The sequence below is a fragment of the Ranitomeya variabilis genome, chromosome 6, assembly GCF_051348905.1.
Source record: "Ranitomeya variabilis isolate aRanVar5 chromosome 6, aRanVar5.hap1, whole genome shotgun sequence".
Taxonomy (NCBI): Eukaryota; Metazoa; Chordata; class Amphibia; order Anura; family Dendrobatidae; genus Ranitomeya; species Ranitomeya variabilis.
Window position 1 is genome coordinate 523,806,356 of NC_135237.1, and position 26,564 is coordinate 523,832,919.

A 26,564-nucleotide genomic window follows, 5' to 3' on the forward strand; every position below is an offset into this window, starting at 1 on the left:
CACAGGTATTCTTAAGGAGGGAGTTATCTTGTCAGCCGTTTCTCCAGACCTGCGGCGGGCCTTGCAGGAGTTTCAGGCGGATAGACCGGATCGTTGTCCGCCTGATAGGCTGTTTGTTCCTGATGATTGGACCAGTAAAGTCATCTCTGAGGTGCATTCTTCTGCGTTGGCAGGTCATCCTGGAATTTTTGGTACCAGGGATTTGGTGGCAAGATCCTTCTGGTGGCCTTCCCTGTCACGAGATGTGCGAGGCTTTGTGCAGTCTTGTGACGTTTGTGCTCGGGCCAAGCCTTGTTGTTCTCGGGCTAGTGGATTATTGTTGCCCTTGCCTATTCCTAAGAGGCCTTGGACACACATCTCGATGGATTTTATTTCAGATCTGCCTGTTTCTCAGAAGATGTCTGTCATCTGGGTGGTGTGTGACCGTTTTTCTAAGATGGTTCATTTGGTTCCCCTGCCCAAATTGCCTTCTTCTTCCGAGTTGGTGCCCCTGTTTTTTCAAAATGTTGTTCGTTTGCATGGTATTCCTGAGAATATCGTTTCTGACAGAGGAACCCAATTTGTGTCTAGATTTTGGCGGGCATTTTGTGCTAGGATGGGCATAGATTTGTCTTTTTCGTCTGCTTTTCACCCTCAGACTAATGGCCAGACCGAGCGGACTAATCAGACCCTGGAGACATATCTGAGGTGTTTTGTGTCTGCTGACCAGGATGATTGGGTTGCTTTTTTGCCATTGGCGGAGTTCGCCCTCAATAATCGGGCCAGCTCTGCCACCTTGGTTTCCCCGTTTTTCTGTAATTCGGGGTTCCATCCTCGATTTTCCTCCGGTCAGATGGAATCCTCGGATTGTCCTGGAGTGGATGCGGTGGTGGAGAGATTGCATCATATCTGGGGGCAGGTGATGGACAATTTAAAGTTGTCCCAGGAGAAGACTCAGCTTTTTGCCAACCGTCACCGTCGTGTTGGTCCTCGGCTTTGTGTTGGAGATTTGGTGTGGTTGTCTTCTCGTTTTGTCCCTATGAGGGTCTCATCTCCTAAGTTTAAGCCTCGGTTCATCGGTCCGTATAAAATATTGGAGATTCTTAACCCTGTTTCCTTCCGTTTGGACCTCCCTGCATCCTTTTCTATTCATAACGTTTTTCATCGGTCGTTATTGCGCAGGTATGAGGCACCGGTTGTGCCTTCCGTTGAGCCTCCTGCTCCGGTGTTGGTTGAGGGTGAGTTGGAGTACGTTGTGGAAAAAATCCTAGACTCCCGTGTTTCCAGACGGAGACTCCAGTATCTGGTCAAGTGGAAGGGATATGGCCAGGAGGATAATTCTTGGGTCACTGCATCTGATGTTCATGCCTCTGATCTGGTTCGTGCCTTTCATAGGGCCCATCCTGATCGCCCTGGTGGTTCTGGTGAGGGTTCGGTGCCCCCTCCTTGAGGGGGGGGTACTGTTGTGAATTTGGATTCTGGGCTCCCCCGGTGGCTACTGGTGGAATTGAACTTGTGACATCATCTTCCCTGTTCACCTGTTCTGATTAGATCTGGGTGTCGCTATATAACCTGGCTTCTCTGTTAGATGCTTGCCGGTCAACAATGTTATCAGAAGCCTCTCTGTGCTTGTTCCTGCTCCCAGACATCTACTAGATAAGTTGGACATTCGTCCATGTTTTGTTTTTGTATTTTGGTTCCAGTTCACAGCTGCAGTTTCGTTACTGTGTCTGGAAAGCTCTTGTTGATCAGGAATTGCCACTCTGGTATTATGAGTTAATGCCAGAGTCCTAAAGTAATTTCTGGATGTGTTTTGTTAGGGTTTTCTACTGACCATGAAAGTGTGCTTTCTGTCTTCTGCTATCTAGAAAGCGGACCTCAAATTTGCTAAAACTATTTTCCTGCTGCGTTTGTTATTTCTTCTAAAATCACCGCCAATATATGTGGGGGGCCTCTGTCTCCTTTTTTTGGGCATTTCTCTAGAGGTGAGTCAGGTCTTATATTTCCCTCTGCTAGCATTATTTAGTTCTCCGGCCGGCGCTGGGCATATAGGGATAAAAAGTAGGACATGCTACCTGGCTACTTCTAGATGATGCGGTAGGTTTAGTTCATGGTCAGTATAGTTACATCTTCCAAGAGCTTGTTCCTATAGAGGCTTATGCTAGTTCTCTGGCCATGGAGATCATGACAGGGGACGTACCTTTGGTTTCCATTTCGTCATCTATTCCCTCTGAGATTCCGGAATTTTTATCTGATTATCGTGATGTTTTTGAGGAGCCTAAGCTTGGTTCACTACCTCCTCACAGAGATTGCGATTGTACCATAGATCTGATTCCGGGCAGTAAATTTCCAAAGGGTCGTTTATTTAATCTATCTGTACCTGAACATGCTGCTATGCGAGAATATATTAAGGAGTCCCTGGAAAAGGGACATATTCGTCCTTCTTCATCTCCCTTAGGAGCCGGTTTTTTCTTTGTATCTAAAAAAGATGGCTCTTTGAGGCCGTGTATTGATTATCGACTCTTGAATAAAATTACAGTCAGATATCAGTATCCTCTGCCACTGCTGACTGATTTGTTTGCTCGAATAAAAGGGGCTAAGTGGTTCTCTAAGATTGATCTCCGTGGGGCGTATAATTTGGTGCGAATTAAGCAGGGGGATGAGTGGAAAACCGCATTTAATACGCCCGAGGGCCATTTTGAGTATTTAGTAATGCCTTTTGGTCTTTCAAATGCCCCTTCAGTCTTTCAGTCCTTTATGCATGACATTTTCCGGGAATATTTGGATAAATTCATGATCGTGTATCTGGATGATATTTTGATTTTTTCGGATGACTGGGATTCTCATGTCCAACAGGTCAGGAGGGTTTTTCAGGTTTTGCGAGCTAATTCCTTGTGTGTGAAGGGTTCTAAGTGTATTTTTGGGGTTCAAAAGATTTCTTTTTTGGGGTACATTTTTTCCCCCTCTTCCATTGAGATGGATCCTGTCAAGGTTCGGGCTATTTGTGATTGGACGCAACCTTCTTCGCTTAAGAGCCTTCAGAAATTTTTGGGCTTTGCTAATTTTTATCGTCGATTTATAACTGGTGTTTCTGATGTTGCTAAACCTTTGACTGATTTGACCAAAAAGGGTGCTGATGTTGCTGATTGGTCCCCTGCTGCTGTGGAGGCCTTTCGGGAGCTTAAGCGCCGCTTTTCTTCCGCCCCTGTGTTGCGTCAGCCTGATGTTACTCTTCCTTTTCAGGTTGAGGTCGATGCTTCCGAGATCGGAGCTGGGGCGGTCTTGTCGCAGAAAAGTTCCGATTGCTCCGTGATGAGACCTTGTGCGTTCTTTTCTCGAAAATTTTCGCCCGCCGAGCGAAATTATGATATTGGTAATCGGGAGCTTTTGGCTATGAAGTGGGCTTTTGAGGAGTGGCGTCATTGGCTTGAGGGGGCTAGACATCAGGTGGTGGTATTGACTGATTACAAGAATTTGATTTATCTTGAGTCTGCCAGGCGCCTGAATCCTAGACAGGCGCGCTGGTCGTTGTTTTTCTCTCGGTTTAATTTTGTGGTCTCATACTTACCAGGTTCTAAAAATGTGAAGGCGGATGCCCTTTCTAGGAGTTTTGAGCCTGATTTCCCTGGTGATTCTGAACCTACAGGTATCCTTAAGGATGGGGTGATATTATCTGCTGTTTCCCCAGACCTGCGACGGGCTTTGCAGGAGTTTCAGGCGGATAGACCTGATCGTTGCCCGCCTGGTAGACTGTTTGTTCCTGATGATTGGACCAGTAGAGTCATCTCGGAGGTTCATTCTTCTGCGTTGGCAGGTCATCCCGGGATCTTTGGTACCAGGGATTTGGTGGCTAGGTCCTTCTGGTGGCCTTCTCTGTCTCGAGATGTACGAGTTTTTGTGCAGTCTTGTGATGTTTGTGCTCGGGCCAAACCTTGTTGTTCTCGGGCTAGCGGATTGTTGTTATCTTTGCCTATTCCAAAGAGGCCTTGGACTCACATCTCTATGGATTTTATTTCTGATCTCCCTGTTTCTCAGAAAATGTCTGTCATCTGGGTGGTGTGTGACCGTTTTTCAAAGATGGTTCATTTGGTGCCCTTGCCTAAGTTGCCGTCCTCTTCCGAGTTGGTTCCTCTGTTTTTTCAAAATGTGGTTCGCTTGCATGGTATTCCGGAGAATATCGTTTCTGACAGGGGGACCCAGTTCGTGTCTAGATTTTGGCGGGCGTTCTGTGCTAGGATGGGCATTGATTTGTCTTTTTCGTCTGCGTTCCATCCTCAGACTAATGGCCAGACTGAGCGAACTAATCAGACCTTGGAGACTTATTTGAGGTGTTTTGTGTCTGCGGATCAGGATGACTGGGTTGCCTTTTTGCCGTTGGCGGAGTTTGCCCTCAATAATCGGGCTAGTTCTGCCACTTTGGTTTCTCCTTTCTTTTGCAATTCGGGGTTTCATCCTCGCTTTTCTTCTGGTCAGGTGGAGTCTTCGGATTGTCCTGGAGTGGATACTGTGGTGGATAGGTTGCATCGGATTTGGGGACAGGTGGTGGACAATTTGGAGTTGTCCCAGGAGAAGACTCGGCATTTTGCTAACCGCCGTCGTCGTGTTGGTCCTCGTCTTCGTGTTGGGGACTTGGTGTGGTTGTCTTCTCGTTTTGTCCCTATGAGGGTTTCTTCTCCTAAGTTTAAGCCTCGGTTCATCGGCCCGTATAAGATTTTGGAGATTCTTAACCCTGTGTCCTTTCGATTGGACCTCCCGGCATCTTTTTCTATCCATAATGTCTTCCATCGGTCATTATTGCGCAGGTATGAGGTACCGGTTGTGCCTTCCGTTGAGCCTCCCGCTCCGGTGTTGGTTGAGGGTGAATTGGAGTACGTTGTGGAGAAGATCTTGGACTCCCGTGTTTCCAGACGGAAACTTCAGTATCTGGTCAAGTGGAAGGGCTACGGTCAGGAGGATAATTCTTGGGTGACAGCCTCTGATGTTCATGCCTCTGATTTGGTCCGTGCCTTTCATAGGGCTCATCCTGATCGCCCTGGTGGTTCTTGTGAGGGTTCGGTGCCCCCTCCTTGAGGGGGGGGTACTGTTGTGAATTTGGTTTTTGGGCTCCCCCGGTGGTCACTGGTGGTACTGGACTTGTGTGCTTCACTTTCTCTGTTCACCTGTTTCCATCAGGATATGGGAGTATCCTATTTAGCCTTGCTGCTCAGTTATTCTAGTGCCGGCCATCAATGTAACCAGAGCCTTTCTGTTGCATGTTCCTGCTTCTAGACTACTATCAGCTAAGTTGGACTCTTAGTCCTAAGTTTGTTTGCATTTTTGTTCCAGTTCACAGTTATGTTATGTTTCTGTAGCTGGAAGCTCTTGTGGGCCGAAATTACCACTCCGGTGTCATGAGTTGACACATGAGTCTTAAAGTAATTTCTGGATGGTATTTTAATAGGGTTTTCAGCTGACCGTGAAGTTCCCTATTGTATCTTCTTACTATCTAGTAAGCGGACCTCGCTTTGCTGAACCTACCTTCATACTGCGTATGTCTTTTCCTCTGAACTCACCATCAATATATGTGGGGGGCTTCTGTCTCCTTTTTGGGGGAATTTCCCTAGAGGTAAGCCAGGTCTGTTTTTTCCTCTATTAGGGTTAGTTAGTTCTCCGGCTGGCGCTGGGCGTCTAGGGATAAAACGTAGGTACGTCACCCGGCCACTGTTAGTTGTGTGGTAGGTTTAGCTCACGGTCAGCTCGAGATTCCATCACCCAAGAGCTAGTCTGTTATTTAAGTTCTCTGACGTTCCCCTGCCATTGGGAACCATGACACGGTTCCCTCGGTGATGTCCAGGCTGCGTCGGAGAGGTGAGTATAGCAATATTTTTTATTTTAATTCTTTCTTTTACACATTAATATGGATCCCAGGGCCTGAAGGAGAGTTTCCTCTCCTTCAGACCCTGGGAACCATCAGGGATACCGTCCGATACTTGAGTCCCATTGACTTGTATTGGTATCGGGTATCGGTATCGGATTGGATCCGATACTTTGCCGGTATCGGCCGATACTTTCCGATACCGATACTTTCAAGTATCGGACGGTATCGCTCAACACTACTCATGTGTACTAAAGACAAAATACTCCGGGTTGCATCGCAGGGAGCATCCATCCCTGTGACACATACCTCCCATTAACCAAACGACCACCAGTCACACCAAAATACTATACATATACAATAGTATCAGTGTATAGGTAACACACTGGCTCACCAATGACACCTCTAGGTGAAGTCTTTCATCTTCATCCAGCTCAGATCGATGTCACTTCTTCCAGCCAGGGCTAGTCTCTGCTAGAAATAATACAGTTAGCTAGAGCACCGCTTGCAGAACACATTACTTATTTTTTCCCAACTTCTACACTACACCAAATGAAGAAAAAAGGTGACATAGTTTCGCTCTGCACAGTAACAGGACCGCCTCCCCATTTAAATCACTATACTCAAAAAACAAAATAAATACATCACTGCAGTAATAATATCAATAACAATTATTTTTGAGCCATGTATTAAATATTTCACATATGCACACATAGTGCTTCATTTTAGTCATTATGGCATTTGGTGACCTTAATACTTAATAGCCCCTGCTTATGCACTCTTAGGAAGTTCATTTTACCATTTTTCTGTCTATTTACAATGCTTTTAAACTATATGTCTAAAATCATGTATTTAATAAATTAATATATTGTTTTTTGGATATCTGGCTGTGTATCATGTTTGTAGGCTTTATCCAAAATCTAGGTGCTAAATGATTGATTCCTGAAGTCCTTGTGAGCTGGGAACCCCATTGATTACTAAAACTAATTACTAAAGCTTGCCTTGTTCTTACTTATTTGTAGGTGGTGGTAAGGAAAGTTTAATCGTGCATGTATCTGCTCCATTCAAAGTTCATAGCACTGATGACCCTCAGCTATTCTGTTGTTCTCTGTCATCCTTAGTAGCATGTCTACCTTTAAAGGGCTTGTCTGGCCTCAGGGTAGAAGTCTGCAGTCACTCTATATGACTGCGGACTTGTGAATCCTCACATCATGTGCACTGAGAGTTGTGAAAATTCTTCGATGCTGACGATGGAAGCCATGGGCTTGTGATGGGCCCATGACTGCCAGTATATGATTTGCATACATGCGTTCACGCGCAGACTAAATGGTGCAGCCTTGCTCTGTGCGAGTGTATTGAACGAGGGCAGACAAATCTAGTCAGAATGTGACCGGAAGTATGCAAATCGTATACTTGCAGTCACATGGCTGCCAGCTCCTCACACCGGAGGATGCTCACAACACGCAGTGCGCAGGATGTGAGAATTCACAAGTCTGCAGTCACATAGACTGACTGCAATCTGGTACTCTAAGAGTACTGTCACACAGTACCATTTTGATCGCTACGACGGTACGATTCGTGACGTTCTAGCGATATCGTTACGATATCGCAGTGTCTGACACGCAGCAGCGATCAGGGATCCTGCTGAGAATCGTACGTCGTAGCAGATCGTATGGAACTTTCTTTCGTCGCTTGATCACCCGCTGACATCGCTGGATCGTTGTGTGTGACAGCGATCCAGCGATGTGTTCGCTTGTAACCAGGGTAAACATCGGGTAACTAAGCGCAGGGCCGCGCTTAGTAACCCGATGTTTACCCTGGTTACCAGCGTAAACGTAAAAAAAACAAACAGTACATACTTACATTCCGGTGTCTGTCCCCGGCGTCTCAGCTTCTCTGCACTGTGTGAGCGCCTGCCAGCCGGAAAGCGAGCACAGCGGTGACGTCACCGCTCTGCTTTCCGGCTTATGGCGCTTACACAGTGGAGAGAAGCAGAACGCCGGGGACAGACACCGGAATGTAAGTATGTACTGTTTGGTTTTTTTACGTTTACGCTGGTAACCAGGGTAAACATCGGGTTACTAAGCGCGGCCCTGCGCTTAGTTACCCGATGTTTACCCTGGTTACCGGGGACTTCGGCATCGCTCCAGCGCCGTGATTGCAACGTGTGACCGCAGTCTACGACGCTGGAGCGATAATCATACGATCGCTGCGACGTCACGGATCGTGCCGTCGTAGCGATTAAAATGGTACTGTGTGACGGTACCCTAAGTTCCAGACAAACCCTTTACTTGTCTCAACTTTGGTAACTGACTAGGAAGTTCATACTCCTCTAGGGGATCCATGGGGAAATCCTTAGATCAAGTGAATCCACTAACTTTGTAACACCTAATCATAAACGATTGCATTGATGATGCCCCAAAAGGGCTAAACAGATCTAAGTACAAGTACATATAGGCCTTAGATTTTTATAGAGTGAGACATCAATTTATGAACTAGCGATGTAGACAGATTCCTTAGAGTTAGATAAATCAATTTCATACTTATCAACTTTCCTAAAATGTCCAGGAGGCTTTCAGGAAAAGGTAAGTGCCTCTTAGACTCCAAGAGGAGTTGGCAAATCTACGAAGCTTCCCCAAATTTTGTGCTTCCAAAGGGTTTCTTTTGTGTATTCTTGAGATCAGGGCTGCCACTAGAAATTTCGTGGGCCCCATACTGGCAAAAAATTTTTGGCCCCCTTGAGACTCCGCGCTGCCTCCACCCCAGCCTCACCTCCACCCCTCGAGCTGTCCACAGCCCCACCGCTCTCTCTTGGAAAAATTCCACTTCTCACCAATCACACATTAACAGTTCCCATCACCAGGTCACACATATAACCAGCAGCTTTTGTTTTGGCCAAAAGATTTTTTAAGCCGCCACCACACATGATAGAATCTTTTGGCCGGGCCCTACTCTACTCTAACCTATTAAACATTTGGTAAAATATGCAATACAATTTAGGTATATTTTTAAATTTTTAAAATGACCAATAATATCACACATGAGGGACAAATGCCACCGCACCATGACCAGACACCATATTACCACCACAAAGTGACCTATGCAAGGGACAAATACTGCCACACCATGACCAGACCACATATTTCCACCATAAGATGACCAATAATACCACATACAAGGAACAAATACCGCCACACCATGTCCAGACCACATATTAAAACCACAGTGACCAAATAATATTACATACAAGGGACAAATACCGCCACACCATGACCAGACCACATATTACCACCACATGGTGACCAATTATACCACATACAAGGGACAAATACCGCCACACCATGACCAGACCACATATTGCCACCACATGGTGACCAATAATACCATATACAAGTAAAAAATACTACCACACCATGGCCGGACAACATATTACCACCAGTTTGTGACTGAATGCCATTATACATAGGAGATATGTACTTAGTATGCAGTGTCAGTGTAAAGGTAATACAGTGATCACTGGTGACATTGTACACAGGACCGCTGTATATACTGTAAGATAATGCTTACTGCATGTCTTGGGGAACACTCGCTTGGCTGCGATAGTCAGGCACACAGGAACGATCTTTCACTTAAAACAATCTATGTGGTTTATTTTCTCAATAAACCATAGAAACATGAAAAAATTGCAAACAGTCTTACATCAGACAAACAAATCATTTTAAAATGCGCGCGTGTCCAGCCTCCCGTGACGTCACGGCTTGTGATTGGTCGCGTCGCCCATGTGACCGCGACGCGACCAATCATAAGCCAGAACGTAATTTTAAAATCCTGAAGGACCTGAAATTACGTCACCGCTTGCTGTGATTGGTCGCGTCGCGGCCACATGGGCGGCACGCGACCAATCACAAGCCGGGACTTCACGTAAGGAAGTAAACGCGCAAATTTTAAGCAAAGAACGCTCCCGGTTCCCTCGGTGATGTCCAGGCTGCGTCGGAGAGGTGAGTATAGCAATATTTTTTATTTTAATTCTTTCTTTTACACATTAATATGGATCCCAGGGCCTGAAGGAGAGTTTCCTCTCCTTCAGACCCTGGGAACCATCAGGGATACCGTCCGATACTTGAGTCCCATTGACTTGTATTGGTATCGGGTATCGGTATCGGATTGGATCCGATACTTTGCCGGTATCGGCCTATACTTTCCGATACCGATACTTTCAAGTATCGGACGGTATCACTCAACACTACTCATGTGTACTAAAGACAAAATACTCCGGGTTGCATCGCAGTGAGCATCCATCCCTGTGACACATACCTCCCATTAACCAAACGACCACCAGTCACACCAAAATACTATACATATACAATAGTATCAGTGTATTAGGTAACACACTGGCTCACCAATGACACCTCTAGGTGAAGTCTTTCATCTTCATCCAGCTCAGATCGATGTCACTTCTTCCAGCCAGGGCTAGTCTCTGCTAGAAATAATACAGTTAGCTAGAGCACCGCTTGCAGAACACATTACTTATTTTTTCCCAACTTCTACACTACACCAAATGAAGAAAAAAGGTGACATAGTTTCGCTCTGCACAGTAACAGGACCGCCTCCCCATTTAAATCACTATACTCAAAAAATAAAATAAATACATCACTGCAGTAATAATATCCCTTAATTAGCCCCTATAGTAATAATATCCCCCATCCTGGCCCTCATGTGTCTCATTCCTGACTCCAGCCATGTGTTCTCCCATCCTGCCCTCATGAGTATCCATTCTGCCCCCATGTGATGTCCCCATCCTGTCCCATCTGTCCCATGATCCTGCCTCAACTGTCCCATTATCCTGCCCCATCTGTCCCATTACCCTGCCCCATGAACCTGCACCACCTGTCTCCATCCTGCCCAATCTGTCTCCATCTTGCCCGATCTGTCTGCATCCCGCACCATGTCTCCAATCATGCCCCCTGTGTCTCCAGTCCTGCCCCCTGTGTTTCCTATCCTGCCCCCGTATCTTTCATCCTGCCACCATGTCTCCAATCCTGCCCCCATGTCTTTCATCCTGCCATGTCTCCAATCCTGCCCCCATATATTTCATTCTGTCTCTGTGTCTCCAATCATGCCCTCTGTCTCCATTCTGTCCCGTGTCTCCATTCTGCCTATTGTGTCTGCATTCTGCCCCATGTCTCCATTCTGCCCCCTGTGTCTCCATTCTGCCCAGTTTCTCCATTCTGCCCCCTGTGTCTCCATTCTGCCCCTGTCTCCATTCTTGCCCCCATGTCTCCATTCTTGCCCCGTGTCTCCATTCTACCCCGTGTCTCCATTCTTCCCCGTATCTCCATTCTTCCCCGTGTCTCCATTCTTGCCCCGTGTCTCCGTTCTGCCCCTTGTCTCCATTCTGCCCCCTGTGTCTTAATTCTGCCCCGTATCTCCATTCTAGCCCCCTGTCTCCATTCTGCCCCGTGTCTCCATTCTTGCCCCGTGTCTCCATTCTGCCCCTGTGTCTCCATTCTGCCCCTGTGTCTCCAATCCTGCCCCGTGTCTCCAATCATACCTCGATATCTTTCACCCTGCCCCCTGTCTCCATTCTGCCTCCTCACTATTGTGCCACCAGCAGGATGGACACTTGTCTCCATCCTGCCGGCTTGCCGCTTTCAATAATATTAAAAAAACACCCTTTCCTTTTACCTTGCCGTGCTCCTGCGGTGAGTGATTTTCCTTCCAGGCTGAAAGCGCGCACTCATTGGCGAATGACGATGACGTCAGACGCCAGCGACGTGTGTGCTGATGTCAGCTGCCAGCCTCCTATTGGCTGGCGGCTTTAACTATTGCCATGTAAGCCTGGGCCGGACCCACACGGCAATGGAGTGTGACTCAACTCTGCATCAGGGGCCCAATGAACAGAAGAGACGGGGCCTGATGCGGCCCCCTCTGCTGACCAAGCCCCATGAGCCAGTCAGGGCAGTAATGACCTGATGGCGGCCCTGCTTGAGATGGTTCATCATTGGAAAGAGCTCCAGGGAGAGGGAAATGGGACATGTAGAGGCGTGGATATATTATGGCCTGAAAAAGGGCTTGGTAATGGTCAAAAAATCAGAACTTGATGGGGTTGTCCACTACTTAGAAAAGCCCATCCTAAATACCATCTTTTCCAGTGTAAGATTAAAAAAAACAGATAATAACTAGTGTTGAGCGATACTGTCCGATACTTGAAAGTATCAGTATCGGATAGTATCGGCCGATACCTGAAAAGTATCGGATATCGCCGATACCGATACCCGATACCAATACAAGTCAATGGGACACCAAGTATCGGAAGGTATCCTGATGGTTCCCAGGGTCTGAAGGAGAGGAAACTCTCATTCAGGCCCTGGGATCCATATTAATGTGTAAAATAAAGAATTAAAATAAAAAATATTGATATACTCACCTCTCCGGAGGCCCCTGCACCTTACCGCTGTTAACCGGCAGCCTCCTTTGCTTAAAATGAGCGCGTTTAGGGCCTTCCATGACGTCACGGCTTCTGATTGGTCGCGTGCCGCACATGTGACCGCCATGCGACCAATCACAAGCCGCGGCGTCATTCTCAGGTCCTAAATTCCTAGAATGAGGAGTTTAGGGCCTGAGAATGACATCGCAGCTTGTGATTGGTCGCATGATGGTCACATGAGCGGCACGCGACCAATCAGAAGCCGTGACATCATGGAAGGCCCTAAACGCGCTCATTTTAAGCAAAGGAGGCTGCCGGTTAACAGCGGTAAGGTGCAGGGGCCTCCGGAGAGGTGAGTATATCAATATTTTTTATTTTAATTCTTTATTTTACACATTAATGTGGTTCCGATACCGATTCCCGATACCACAAAAGTATCGGAACTCGGTATCGGAATTCCGATACCCGCAAGTATCGGCCGATACCCGATACTTGCGGTATCGGAATGCTCAACACTAATAATAACCTTCCGACACTGTAACCTGGTCTCCTAGGGTTCGTGTGACCTAGTTATGCCATGTGAGCATTGAAGGGAATCAGCAGTCGTTGTTGGTCAGCTTTGCTCACACTTTCTTTAACATCCAAAAAAAGTGTAAGAACTTCAGCACATTTGTGGCCATTGGTCGGCTGCAGTTTTTATGTGGCATAACTATGTCACATGAGCTCTTGGTTACCCAGTGCCGACATCGCCGGCATGGTGTCGGTACAGAAGATGAGTATGTGTTGGAATGTTTTTATGGACATATATCTTCAATACAAGTAAAGTTGCATAGCTTATTGTGAAGGAGAACTGATGTCTCATTTTAAATAGCTAAAAATAAGTTTGTAAAAATAGGGATGGTTGTGTGTGCCAGTGATAATATTCTTTTTATACTTAACGTCCATTAGCCAGGCCAACGATACCAATAACATGCCGAACTCATAATAATATAGTCGTAGAAAGTCAATAATCAAACTTGCAAACTCTGTGGTTCTGTTGCAACAGTGAGACGAAGGTGGCACCACAGCTAATTTCTAAAATAAGCTAAAAGGCTTGAAAGAGTCTCAAGAAATGCAAAAATGACTTTTCATTTCCTAAGAAATGTTTTTTGGCCATTGAGATGTTGACCATTCCTTGTAAATACCAAGGAAAGAAATGCGCCTCTCAGTTCGATTTCACTCTGTCAATATAATATATCCACTATTTTTGCTTACATTAAAGACTACATCAACAAAACTTCCAAAAATTACTGGAATTATCGATAAAACAAAGTACCGTAAACTGCAATGAGAGCCAGAGGACTAGATATTCCAATAATAGATTTTTTATTACAATACTCAAAGATTTGAAAAGGAAACAATGGTTTTAACCCCTTAATGATAAAGTCCACACTCCTGCAGTGTCTCCTGTGTGGCCTGGGAGTCAATCTCTATATGTAGTCCTATGAGAACCTCAATGAGAGTCTCATAGATCCGCCACCAGTCAGTTGTTTTAGATGTAAGCCAGTGGTCCACAACCTTTTTTGCACTAGGGACCGGCTTCAAGCAAGACTATTCTTCCATGGCCCAGCAGGGTGGGGTGGAGGTGGGGCAGGGGCGGAGCTTTGGTCATATAGGGGCGGGGTTATGGACGGAGTTGTAGTTTAGTGCATAATTATCATTTAATTATGACATTTATATAGCATGATGGTTCCACCTGTAAACCCCCATATACACTCACCGGCCACTTTATTAGGTACACCATGCTAGTAACGGGTTGGACCCCCTTTTGCCTTCAGAACTGCCTCAATTCTTCGTGGCATAGATTCAACAAGGTGCTGGAAGCATTCCTCAGAGATTTTGGTCCATATTGACATGATGGCATCACACAGTTGCCGCAGATTTGTCGGCTGCACATCCCAAAGATGCTCCATACAAGGCAGGATGGATCCATGCTTTTCATGTTGTTTACGCCAAATTCTGACCCTACCATCCGAATGTCGCAGCAGAAATCGAGACTCATCAGACCAAGCAACGTTTTTCCAATCTTCTACTGTCCAATTTCGATGAGCTTGTACAAATTGTAGCCTCAGTTTCCTGTTCTTAGCTGAAAGGAGTGGTACCCGGTGTGGTCTTCTGCTGCTGTAGCCCATCTGCCTCAAAGTTCGACGCACTGTGCGTTCAGAGATGCTCTTAGGCCTACCTTGGTTGTAACGGGTGGCGATTTGAGTCACTGTTGCCTTTCTATCAGCTCGAACCAGTCTGCCCATTCTCCTCTGACCTCTGGCATCAACAAGGCATTTCCGCCCACAGAACTGCCGCTCACTGGATTTTTTTTCTTTTTCGGACCATTCTCTGTAAACCCTAGAGATGGTTGTGCGTGAAAATCCCAGTAGATCAGCAGTTTCTGAAATACTCAGACCAGCCCTTCTGGCACCAACAACCATGCCACGTTCAAAGGCACTCAAATCACCTTTCTTCCCCATACTGATGCTCGGTTTGAACTGCAGGAGATTGTCTTGACCATGTCTACATGCCTAAATGCACTGAGTTGCCGCCATGTGATTGGCTGATTAGAAATTAAGTGTTAACAAGAAGTTGGACAGGTGTACCTAATAAAGTGGCCAGTGAGTGTATAGTATGATAGCCCCACACATATAATCCCCCATATATAGCAAGATGGTCCCACACATACTGTATAATCCTCCATATATAGCATGATGGCACCACACATATAATCCCCATGTATAGCAAGATGGTCCCACACATATAATCCCCCATGTTTAGCAAGATGGTCCCACACATATAATTCCTCCATGTATAGCAAGATGGTCCCACACATATAATCCCCCATGTATAGCAAGATGGTCCCACACATATAATCCCCCATGTTTAGCAAGATGGTCCCACACATATAATTCCTCCATGTATAGCAAGATGGTCCCACACATATAATCCCCCATGTATAGCAAGATGGTCCCACACATATAATCCCCCATGTATAGCAAGATGGTCCCACACATATAATCCCCCATGTATAGCAAGATGGTCCCACACATATAATACCACCATGTATAGTATGATGGTCCCACACATATAATTTCCCCATGTATAGTATGATGGCCCCACAAAGTACGGATTGATATATATATACACCATATATACTCGACTATAAGCCGACCCGAGTATAAGCCGAGGCACCTAATTTTGCCAAGGAAAACTGGGTAAGCTTATTGACTCGAGTATAAGCCGGGTATGTATTGTCCCCTCATTCTTATCCCGGTATGTGTAGCTCCCCCCATCCTGTCCAGCTCTGTATGGCTCCACCTGTTGTATGCATGGCTCCCCCGGTCACATCTTGTATGCATGGCTCGGCTCCTCCCCTCCCATCTTGTATGCATGGCTGGGCTCCACTGGGCTTCCCCGTCTGCCTCCATCCTCCCCCGTCCTCCTCCATCATACTTACCCTCTTTGCACCGTCGCTGAACGTCCCTGCATCTCTATCCGGGCACGTCAGCTTCTTCCTGTGCCAATTGGTGATGTGGTACCGCTCATTAAGGTCATGATTATGTGCTCCACACCTATGGGAGTGGCGTCACGTCCATATTCATGACCTTAATGATCGGTACCACGTGACCGCTTGGCACAGGAAGAAGCTGCCGCGCCGGGACAGAGATGCAGAGAGATGGAGATGCAGTGATGGAGGGTGAGTATTGATGTCATCTCGAAGCCGGCGGCTGGAGCTGTCACTGTGCTACTATTGCTGGCTCCCCGTGTGTCACAGCATTCAGATGATGAACGCTGAGTGCGTACGTGTGACCCGGTGATAATGAACCACCAGGGCAGTACAGGCAAAAAAAACTCCAACGGCCACGTCCTGGTCCGCGGACCGGTGGTTGGGGACCTCTGATGTAAGCAAAGGGGGCCACCGCCACAGTGCTGCTTACTGTGTAGTGGTCGGTTTCAGGTACTGCAGCTCTGCACCTATTAAAGGGGTTTTCCGCCAATTTGATATTGATGACTTATCTCCACTATAGACCATCAAGATCAGATCAGTAGTGCATTCCACACACGGCACCCCTACCGATCAGACATGTACAGCTCTGGCAGGGGTTGGATGTAAACAGTGTGTGGTGCTGAACATCACAACTTCCTATACTGTCTAGTGACCACTACCAGGTACTGCAGTTATGTTCCTATTTGTATACTGTTTACATGCAGCCTCTTCCACCAGAGCTGCAAACAGCTGACCATTCGGGGGTGTCAAATGTCGGACCATCACTGATATGATATTGATAACCTATCTTAAGGACAGGCCAACCATATCCTAAACATGGGAAACCCCTTCATTAACACACTTTTTGTTTTGTTTTAGCCAGTATATTTTTTTTCTTATTGATGTGGCTTTATATAACTTATGTAGAAAATAATTATTAAAAGAATGTATTTTTAGGCACTTTGATAACCAACCTTGCTAAAGCTGAACTGAGCATTGCAGCCCAAAGCTGTCAGTTTTACCTGGCTGGTTATCAAAAATACAGGGGATCCCAAGCCGATGAATACTCCCTTCAGCGGCAGCAGGCGTAAGCTGATGGGAGCAGTAGTCCCATCAGCCGATGCCAGTGACCCAAGGTAAACTTTTTAACTCCAATCACAGCTGTGGGCTCTGTTATTTGACAGCATGGAAATGGCGGTTGTCTGCCAGGCGGTGATGATTTTAACACCGATCAGAAGCAGTGTTTGCTGCCCCGTCATGCACATCACAGCGCAACAAATAACCCGAATAGTAACACGGACTTCCTGGTGAAGTCTGTGTTCGGTGTCCGTGCCCGAACAGTAGGTGTTCAGTTCAGTCGCCGAACTTTACTGTTCGAATTCGCATGTCTCTACCCAGCATGCCCGTGCATTCTATAGAGCTGCTGAGCTATCACTCACTGCGTCCTTAGGGCCTTGTGAATAGCAGTATCATGTCAAGTACAAGTCAGATAGCAAAACTAATTGACTGGCAGTGGAAGCTAGAGACCTAGAGGTTTACATAGCAGGCAGCTCCACACTTGACTGTCAGAAAGGAGAAATAAAAAAACAGACAATTATCCTCATAGCTCCATAGCTGCACAAAAAGTCTGAGGAATTAAACAGGACTGTAGATGCCACGCATCCCACCCAACAAAGGCATTGTACTTAAAGGGAACCTGTCACCCCCAAAATCAAAGATGAGCTAAGCCCACCAGCATCAGGGGCTTATCTACAGCATTCTGTAATGAGAAATGTGGAATGAGAAAAAGAGGTTAGATTATACTCACCCAGAGGCGGTCCAGGTACGATGGGCGTCGCGGTCCGGTCTGCGGCCTCCTATCTTCATAGGATGACATCCTCTTCTTGTCTTCACACTGCGGCTCCAGTGCAGGTGTACCTTGTCTCCCTGTTGAGGGCAGAGCAAAGTGCTGCAGTGTGCAGGCGCCGGGAATGGTCAGAGAGGCCCGACACCTGCGCACTGCAGTACTTTGCTCTGCTCTGCTGGAGCCGCAGCGTGAAGACAAGAAGAGGACGTCATCCTATGAAGATAGGAGGCCCCAGAACGGACCGCGACGCCCATCGGACGGGACCGCCCCTGGGTGAGTATAATCTAACCTCTTTCTCTCATCTTTCAGGATACATCTGGGGCTTAGCTCACCTTCAATTTTGGGGGTGACAGGTTTCCTTTAAGTTTTACTCAGGTCTCCAGCCACTATTCCATTATGTAGCCAGTTTAACTTGCTCATGCTGGGGAAAGGTCTTCTTTAAATCAATACTAAATTGATGTATGATAATAGTAGATGATTCCACAGGGGTTATGTGTAATTCCTCAACATTGGCTGGGATCCGATGCGCACATAATAGTGATAGAGGCATCTGGTCTCTTATAATCAGAGAACTTGTCCATCATAAACATAATATATCATTGGTGAGGCTTCTGACTGAGACTGTACATCTGTATGTAGAGGGCTTTGAACTTTATAGTCTGTCTATACTACAGTTTATTTTTCTCTGCAGAATCTGGAGTGGCCCAGGCACACAACATCAGATTGTAGTTTTGGGACATCTGTTCTAGGAATCAGCTAAACCTCCTGCAATCATCCATTTGTCACCTATCCTGGAGCAGTGTGGATGCACAGCACTTAGCTCCTCATTGTATTTACTAAATCGAGAGGAACCCTTGACCCCAGTGCTAAAAAGCACAGAAAAACATCATATATCATATATATGAGGAGCATTACAAGCTGAGTTTTGCTCTACACTGAGACACCTTAGTGTTGCAGCCATTTGCGCATTGTGCAGCTTTGGCCTCGGCTTGGAAAGAGTGAAGGCAATGTAGAAGGGAGCTGAGACTGACACAAAAGACCTGATAGCATCAGGCTTAGCTGGAAGCTAGATATTGGCACCCAGACAGGGAGTGATATGGTGCAATGAGAAACTCTCAAAAAGTTACTCCACCTTGTTAAACACCTCACTGGTGATACAGGGGTGAGTAGCTACCTGCACAGCAGCATAATACTTCTATGATCCAATCATATAATAATACAGTCTGGACTCCTGTGAAAAGGTTATAAATGTTTTTTTATGGGACAACTGCTTCAATATTATCATATTACCAATTAATCAGTAAGCCCAAAGCAGGTAGGTGTCACGCTGTGACAGTCTTAGGTAAGGAAAGGGGGCTCAACCTGTCCCTGGATCTCAGACCCTAACTATCCCTGTCCCGGGGATACTATTAAAGGTAGAGAGGCCCGAGTCTCCGACCTTTCTATGCTCCTGTTAATGTCCTCAGCTATTGAGTCGCCCGCCAGGGCTTGGGGTACTCGGTACTGGGTCCCGGTCATACTTAAAGGTGATGTCATGGTGGCTGTGACCCGGTCCGTGCCCTGGGACTCAAACTGATGGGGACGATCTTTTAAGGGGAATTGTGACTAAAGTCTATTGCTCGTGATGCCACCTGTGGTTCTCGGTCAGTAGGGACCGACGTCACTTGAAGGGGTCCTCTGGGGGGATGGTATGGTGGCTGGATGGTGATGCCTCCCACACATGAATCTGGGTCGCCAGGGCTCCCAAGGTGTATGGCAGGGATGATGTGTTGCCGGTGAATAACGGAAGACACGGGGTGGCAGTCTTTACCTGGTTTACTGGTGGTAGCAGGCCGCTGTCCAGAGTACCAGCAACAGGTACAGAAGGCGTCCAGGCAGCTTGGAAACAAGTGGAAATCCCCTTGGCAGGTCAGGTTGGGAGCCTTCCACTTTGCGCTCAGTATTAGTTCCTTGCTACCTAAAGTATCCTAACAAGGTGCTCATTCTTTCTTGTCCTGGGACAGTACCTGTATGGAAGGCAGCTTGAGCCATTCCTTCTGGGGTCTCTGCATGGTGACTCCAGGCTCCAGAATGCTGCTGCACCACAGGTGTTGTACGGGCATTTTACATATAGTCCTATGCCCTCCGGGTCTGTCGTGGACCTTACAGTTATCCACAACCTCGGGCTCCCAGTGCCCGGTTTCTGCGCTCTGGCTTACAGGAGGCCCACTCAAAGCCTCCCTGAGCTCCTAATCTCTCCTCTGCTCCTTTCCCTTCACTGTCTGCTCCAGATTAAACTTGTCCATCCTAGACATTTGCTCTCTCTGGTCTCCCTGGACCAACTGGCTAGCTCCTCCTCCAGACCAGGATGGATATAGGGAAGTTCCCCTAAAACCAGGTTTTGAGCTCCCCCTCCTGGCCTGGATTCAGAATGTGTTGTGTGTGCGATTTACATGCCAAAGGGATCTCTCTTGTTTCCCGGCATAGCACTACTGTGGTACCCTAACTCCTGGGGTGCCACACTATCCCCTCCCCCAGGACGCCTGGGATCGATATGGTAGTGTATATAAATTATACACGCAAGACAAACAGGGATAACAAAAATAAACTTACATACAAAAACACTCACCAAGTGTAGAGAGGAATAAAGGAAAGGATAGGAAAGAACAAACCAAATGGGAATAGGATAATGGAGAAAGCATACATCCAAAAACAGCAGACAACAATCTCCAGCAACAACTACGAACTCCAACTTCAGCACACCAACGCCATCAAGCCAGGAAGTAAACTTTCACGGGCATGGATGAGTAGGTCTGGCCAGGTTTTACAGAGAAAACGAGCAGGTCAGGAGCAGCTATGAGGTGAAGCTGCATGTCTCTAACCAGCATACAGAGAGTCGTTAACCTCTTCAGCGCCAAAGGAAATAATGTCCATTTATTATGAGGAACAAAACACACAGGCTAAATGGAAGCCCTGCAATTCACAGTATGTAAAGATCACCCAACCCCAGATCTCCTAGGACAACGTGACACATTCATGACAGTAGGCTCCTCTAGAGAGGTGCTTTAAGTTGTCTGGACACAATTTTGTTGGATTGTTCTTTTTTTGTAAGCATAAATATCACTTAAATAGCACCTATCACTGGACTTTGTTTATTTAACAGAGTACCTCCTCTAATTGCCACTACTCTACCAATTCTGGAACAGTTTTTCTTTTTCTTCTGTGCCCTCCAAAAGTTATTCTCCCCAGAATTAAAGATGCAAATTTTCCCTTCAACCAACTGGATATGCTTAATTGTAAAGTGCTGCGGAATATGTTGGCGCTATATAAATAAAAATTATTATTATTATTATTATATGCACAACAGAACTCCTCTGTGAGTGTTTGCCCTTGCCCAGAGCATGGCCACACCCTCAGAAAAGTTCTGTGTTATACACCCAGTTGGTTTCTAGGAAAATTTGCACAATTTTTACCCAGGGTAATAATTTTGGAACAGAGGGGCATAGAAGGAAAAGAAACACAGTTCTAGAATCAGTGGAACTACGGCAATTGAAGCAGGTGCTCAGTTTAAATAAAGAAAAAAGATCAAGTAAAAGTTTATTTTTAACATCTCTTCATATGATCTCTCACAAACTACAGTAGTGCTTACTACCACAACGCTGCCACCTTTATCATCTTTGCCTTTATTGGGAGATCCATGTTTTGACTGCAGATGCCACGCATGTATTAACTGCATGAAATTGCGTCTATTAGCATGTGGACCTGTGGCAGTTCAAACAGCAAAACTACAGCAGAAACCACCATTATCAACACGGAGTTTCTGCCGCAGATTCAGCTGAAAATACAGTACATTTTGGATTTTTATTTGACTTTTAATGTCAGTGTGGAAAACATTGAAGCTTTTTGTCACGGTTCCACCCCTCAGGGTGTCTGGGATGTAGTTACTGACAGCTCGGCCATCCAGTCTGGTACAGGGGCGTGCTGAGCTGTTGGTGTGTTGATTGACAGCTCAACTAGCCAATCTGTGACTGGGAGGCGTTGGCTGTCTCAGGTGTTCACTATCCCGGGTAATGGCCATGCCTACTTAACTGTGCATCTTCTCCCAGACCACTGCCAGAAGTACATTCTGTTTGTGAGGTTTATGCTTTGTGCTCCCTGTACCGTGAGTTCTGCTTGCTTGATCTGTTGCCTGATCTTGGACTTCTTTCTGACCATCCGCCCGTTTAACCCCTTCAGGTCTGAACCATTATCCTCCCGGTACTCTGATCTTGGTAAGTTACCTGACTACGCTTTTGTCTCTTCCTTCTGTTTATGACGTACTCTCCTGGCTTCTGACCTTTGACTCTCTGACCACTCTGACTCACGGCTTAGCCATGAGAAATGACTAGCGTCACACTTTTATCTGGACCACACCTTCCTGCTGATTTCCGTGTTTACAGTGTACAATGTTGCCATCTTGCCTCATTAAGAATTTTGACAATGTTTTGGCTCACCAGGTACAGTCAATCCTTCAAGGCCCAGGTCCAGGTGGGCACACATGCCATGGTGCAGCATATAAGGTGCCAGGATAAAAGGACTGGAAGCTCTTGAGGTTGCAGAAGGACAGGACACCGGAAAACAGGTATGGAAGAGGAGCAGGTAGTGGAAGCACAGGAGGCCGCAGGCAGACAGGGCACTAGAAAGCAGGTAGGGATAAGGAAAAGGTACTGGAAGCACTGGAGGTCACAAGCAGACAGGACGCTAGAAAGCAGGTATGGATATGGAGCAGGTACTGGAAGCGCTGTAGGCCGCAGGCAGATGGGACACCAGAAAGCAGGAATGGAAATGGAACAGGTTCTGGAAGCACTGGAGGTCACAAGCAGACCGGACACTAGAAAGCAGGTATGGATATGGAGCAGGTACTGGAAGCACTGTAGGTCACAAACAGACAGGACACTAGAAAGCAGGTATGGAAATGGAGCAGGTACTGGATGCGCTGTAGGCCGCTGTTAGACAGGACACTGGAAATCAGGTATGGATATGGAGCAGGTACTGGAAGCACAGGAGGCCACAAGCAGACAGGACACTAGAAAGCAGGTATGGCCATGGAGCAGGTACTGGAGGCGCTGTAGGCCGCAAGCAGACAGGACACCAGAAAGCAGGTATGGCTATGGAGTAGGTACTGGAAGCACAGGAGGACACAGGCAGTACACTAGAAAGCAGGTATGGATATGGAGCAGGTAGTGGAAGCACTGGAAGCCAAAGGCGGACCAGACACTAGAAAGCAGGTATGGATATGGAGAAGGTACGGGAAGCACTGGAGGCCACAGGCAGACCGGACACTAGAAAGCAGGTATAGATATGAAGCAGGTACTGGAAGCACTGGAGGCCGCAGGCAGACCGGACGCTACAAAGCAGGTATGGCTATGGAGCAGGTACTGGAAGCACTCTAGGCCACAGACAGACCTGACACTATAAAGCAGGTATGGATATGGAGCAGGTACTGGAAGCACTGGAGGCCACAGGCAGACTGGACACTAGAAAGCAGGTATGGATATGGATCAGGTACTGGAAGCACTGGAGGCCAAAGGCAGATCGGACACTAGAAAGCAGGTATGGATATGGAGCAGGTACTGAAAGCAGTGGAGGCCACAGGCAGACCGGACACTAGAAAGCAGGTATGGATATGGAGCAGGTACTGGAAGCACTAGAAGCCACAAGCAGACAGGACACTAGAAAGCAGGTATGGTTATGGAGCAGATACTGGAGGCGCTGTAGTCTGCCAGTAGACAGGACACTGGAAAGCAGGTATGGATATGGAGCAGGTACTGGAAGCACAGGAGGCAGGAGGCAGGCAGGACACTAGAAAGCAGGTATGCATATGGAGCAGGTAGTGTAAGCACTGGAGACCACAAGCAGACAGGACACTAGAAAGCAGGTATGGCCATGGAGCAGGTACTGGAGGTGCTGTAGGACACAAGCAGACAGGACACTAGAAAGCAGGTATGGCTATGGAGTAGGTACTGGAAGCACAGGAGGACACAGGCAAGATACTAGAAAGCAGGTATGGATATGGATCAGGTACTGGAAGCACTGGACGCCAAAGGCGGACCAGACACTAGAAAGCAGGTATGGATATGGAGCAGGTACTGGAAGCACTAGAGGCCACAGGCAGACCAGACACTAGAAAGCAGGTATGGATATGGAGCAGGTACGGAAAGCACTGGAGGCCACAGGCAGACCAGACACTAAGAAAGCAGGTATGGATATGGAGCAGGTACTGGAAGCACTGGAGGCCAAAGGCAGACCGGACGCTAGAAAGCAGGTATGGATATGGAGCAGGTACTGGAAGCACTGGAGGCCACTGGCAGACTGGACACTAGAAAGCAGGTATGGATATGGATCAGGTACTGGAAGCACTGGAGGCCACAGGCAGATTGGATACTAGAAAGCAGGTATTGATATGGAGCACGTACTGGAAGCACTGGAGGCCACAGGCAGACCAGACACTAGAAAGCAGGTATGGATATGGAGCAGGTACTGGAAGCACTGGAGGCCACAAGCAGACAGGACACTAGAAAGCAGGTATGGCTATGGAGCTGATACTGGAGGCGCTGTAGGCTGCCAGTAGACAGGACACTGGAAAGCAGGTATGGATATGGAGCAGGTACTGGAAGCACAAGAGGCAGGAGGCAGGCAGGACACAAGAAAGCAGGTATGGATATGGAGCAGGTACTGTAAGCACTGGAGGCCACAAGCAAACATGACACTAGAAAGCAGTTATGGGTATGGAGCAGGTACTGGAGGTGCTGTAGGCCGCAAGCAGACAGGACACTAGAAAGCAGGTATGGCTATGGAGAAGGTACTGTAAGCACAGGAGGACACAGGCAGGACACTAGAAAGCAGGTATGGATATGAAGCAGGTACTGGAAGCACTGGAGGCCGCAGGCAGACCGGACTCTACAAAGCAGGTATGGATATGGAGCAGAGGAACAGATACTGGAAGCACCCTAGGCCACAGTCAGACCAGACACTAGAAAGCAGATATGGATATGGATCAGGTACTGGAAGCACTGGAGGCCAAAAGACAGACCAGACACTAGAAAGCAGTTATGAATATGGAGCAGGTACTGGAAGCACTGGAGCCCACAGGCAGACCAGACACTAGAAAGCAGGTATGGATATGGATCAGGTACTGGAAGCACTGGAGGCCACAGGCAGACCGGACACTAGAAAGCAGGTATCGATATGGAGCAGGTACTGGAAGCACTGGAGGCCACAGGCAGACCAGACACTAGAAAGCAGGTATGGATATGGAGCAGGTACTGGAAGAACTGGAGGCCACAGGCAGACCGGAAACTAGAAAGCAGGTATGGATATGGAGCAGGTACTGGAAGCACTGGAGGCTGCAGGCAGACCGGACACTAGAAAGCAGGACTTATATATATCTTCACTTTTATTACCCTTCATTTTTATCCATATTTATTTTGGGTGGGATGCCTTTTTCATGATACATAGTATAAAATGAATTTCTTTGGTATGGGTTTTATATCCAGTCTTGGGGTCAGGGGTAAGAAGAACAGGGCGTGTGAATATGACACTAAATACTAGGAACAGACAGTAAAAATGCCGTTTGTTATAATGATGAATTGGTTATAAAAGGTTATCTGATAGAAGACAAACACACTATCTGTTGATGATTTGTAATATATGCCAAAATATAATAGAATTGTTATGGGGCTGAAAATATGGGATAGAGACAAATGTTCTTTATTAATTTGATGCAATGTCCAGATATTATACTGACTCTTCACATGTGTTCAAAAGTCTTTGAATTTTGGCTACAAAGGGGATGAAAGGTGAGGCTACACTTTTACTATATTTGTCTGTAAAAGGGGCTTGCCTGAATAACACAGATATTACACTGACCTTCCAGAGCTGTCCTTAAGCAAGGGTGAAGGATCTGGATCTCCACAGTAGTTCCCAACAAGATTACTGTCCTACTGTGATGCTACTGAGTCCAACATAAGGCAAAGGGGTGAACTGGTCACAGTCTAGGTCAGAATTAACAGAAGGTAGTGGATCAAGACAAAGGGGCAAGGCAAGTGGATGGTCAAAGTCGGGTAACAAAGATCAAATACTGGAACAGAGAACACAGCAAGTGCACACCATTTGAACAAACCTACAACTGGCACTAATTGGTGGCAGAGAGCCAGGTACATAGCCATGTAATCACTTGAATAGCAGGCACATGGAGGAAGCCCTAACTGTGCGTTGGTCAAAGCTGCATTACTAATGTGAACATTTTTGGCTATGTTATCACTAATAGTGATGAGCAAATATACTCGTTACTCGAGATTTCTCAAGCACGCTCAGGTGATAGAAGATTTAGGAGATTTAGTTTTTCTTGCCGCAGCTGAATGATTTACATCTGTTAGCCAGCATAAGTACATGTGGGGATTCCCGAGCAACCAGGCAACCCCCACATGTACTTAGCCTGGCTAACAGCTGTAAATCATTCAGCTGCGGCAAGAAGAACTAAATCTCCGAGCACTAAAAAATACTCGGAGGACCCCCGAGCATACTCGAGAAATCTCGAGTACCGAGTATATTCGCTCATCACTAATCACTAACAATCATCAGCACTTGTGTGGGCACTTCTCCTTTAATTTCCATGCGCCATATTTTATTATTTGGGTGCTACTGTAACTGTTAACCCCTTCCCGACCCATGACGCCACATAGGCGTCATGAAAACCCGTGCCAATCCGACCCATGACGCCTATGTGGCGTCATGGAATGATCGCGTCCCTGCAGATCGGGTGAAGGGGTTAACTCCTATTTTACCCGATCTGCAGGGAGAGGGGGAGTGGTGCTTCAGCCCAGGGGGGGTGGCTTCACCCCCCCGTGGCTACGATCGCTCTGATTGGCTGTTGAAAGTGAAACTGCCAATCAGAGCGATTTGTAATATTTCACCTAAAAAACAG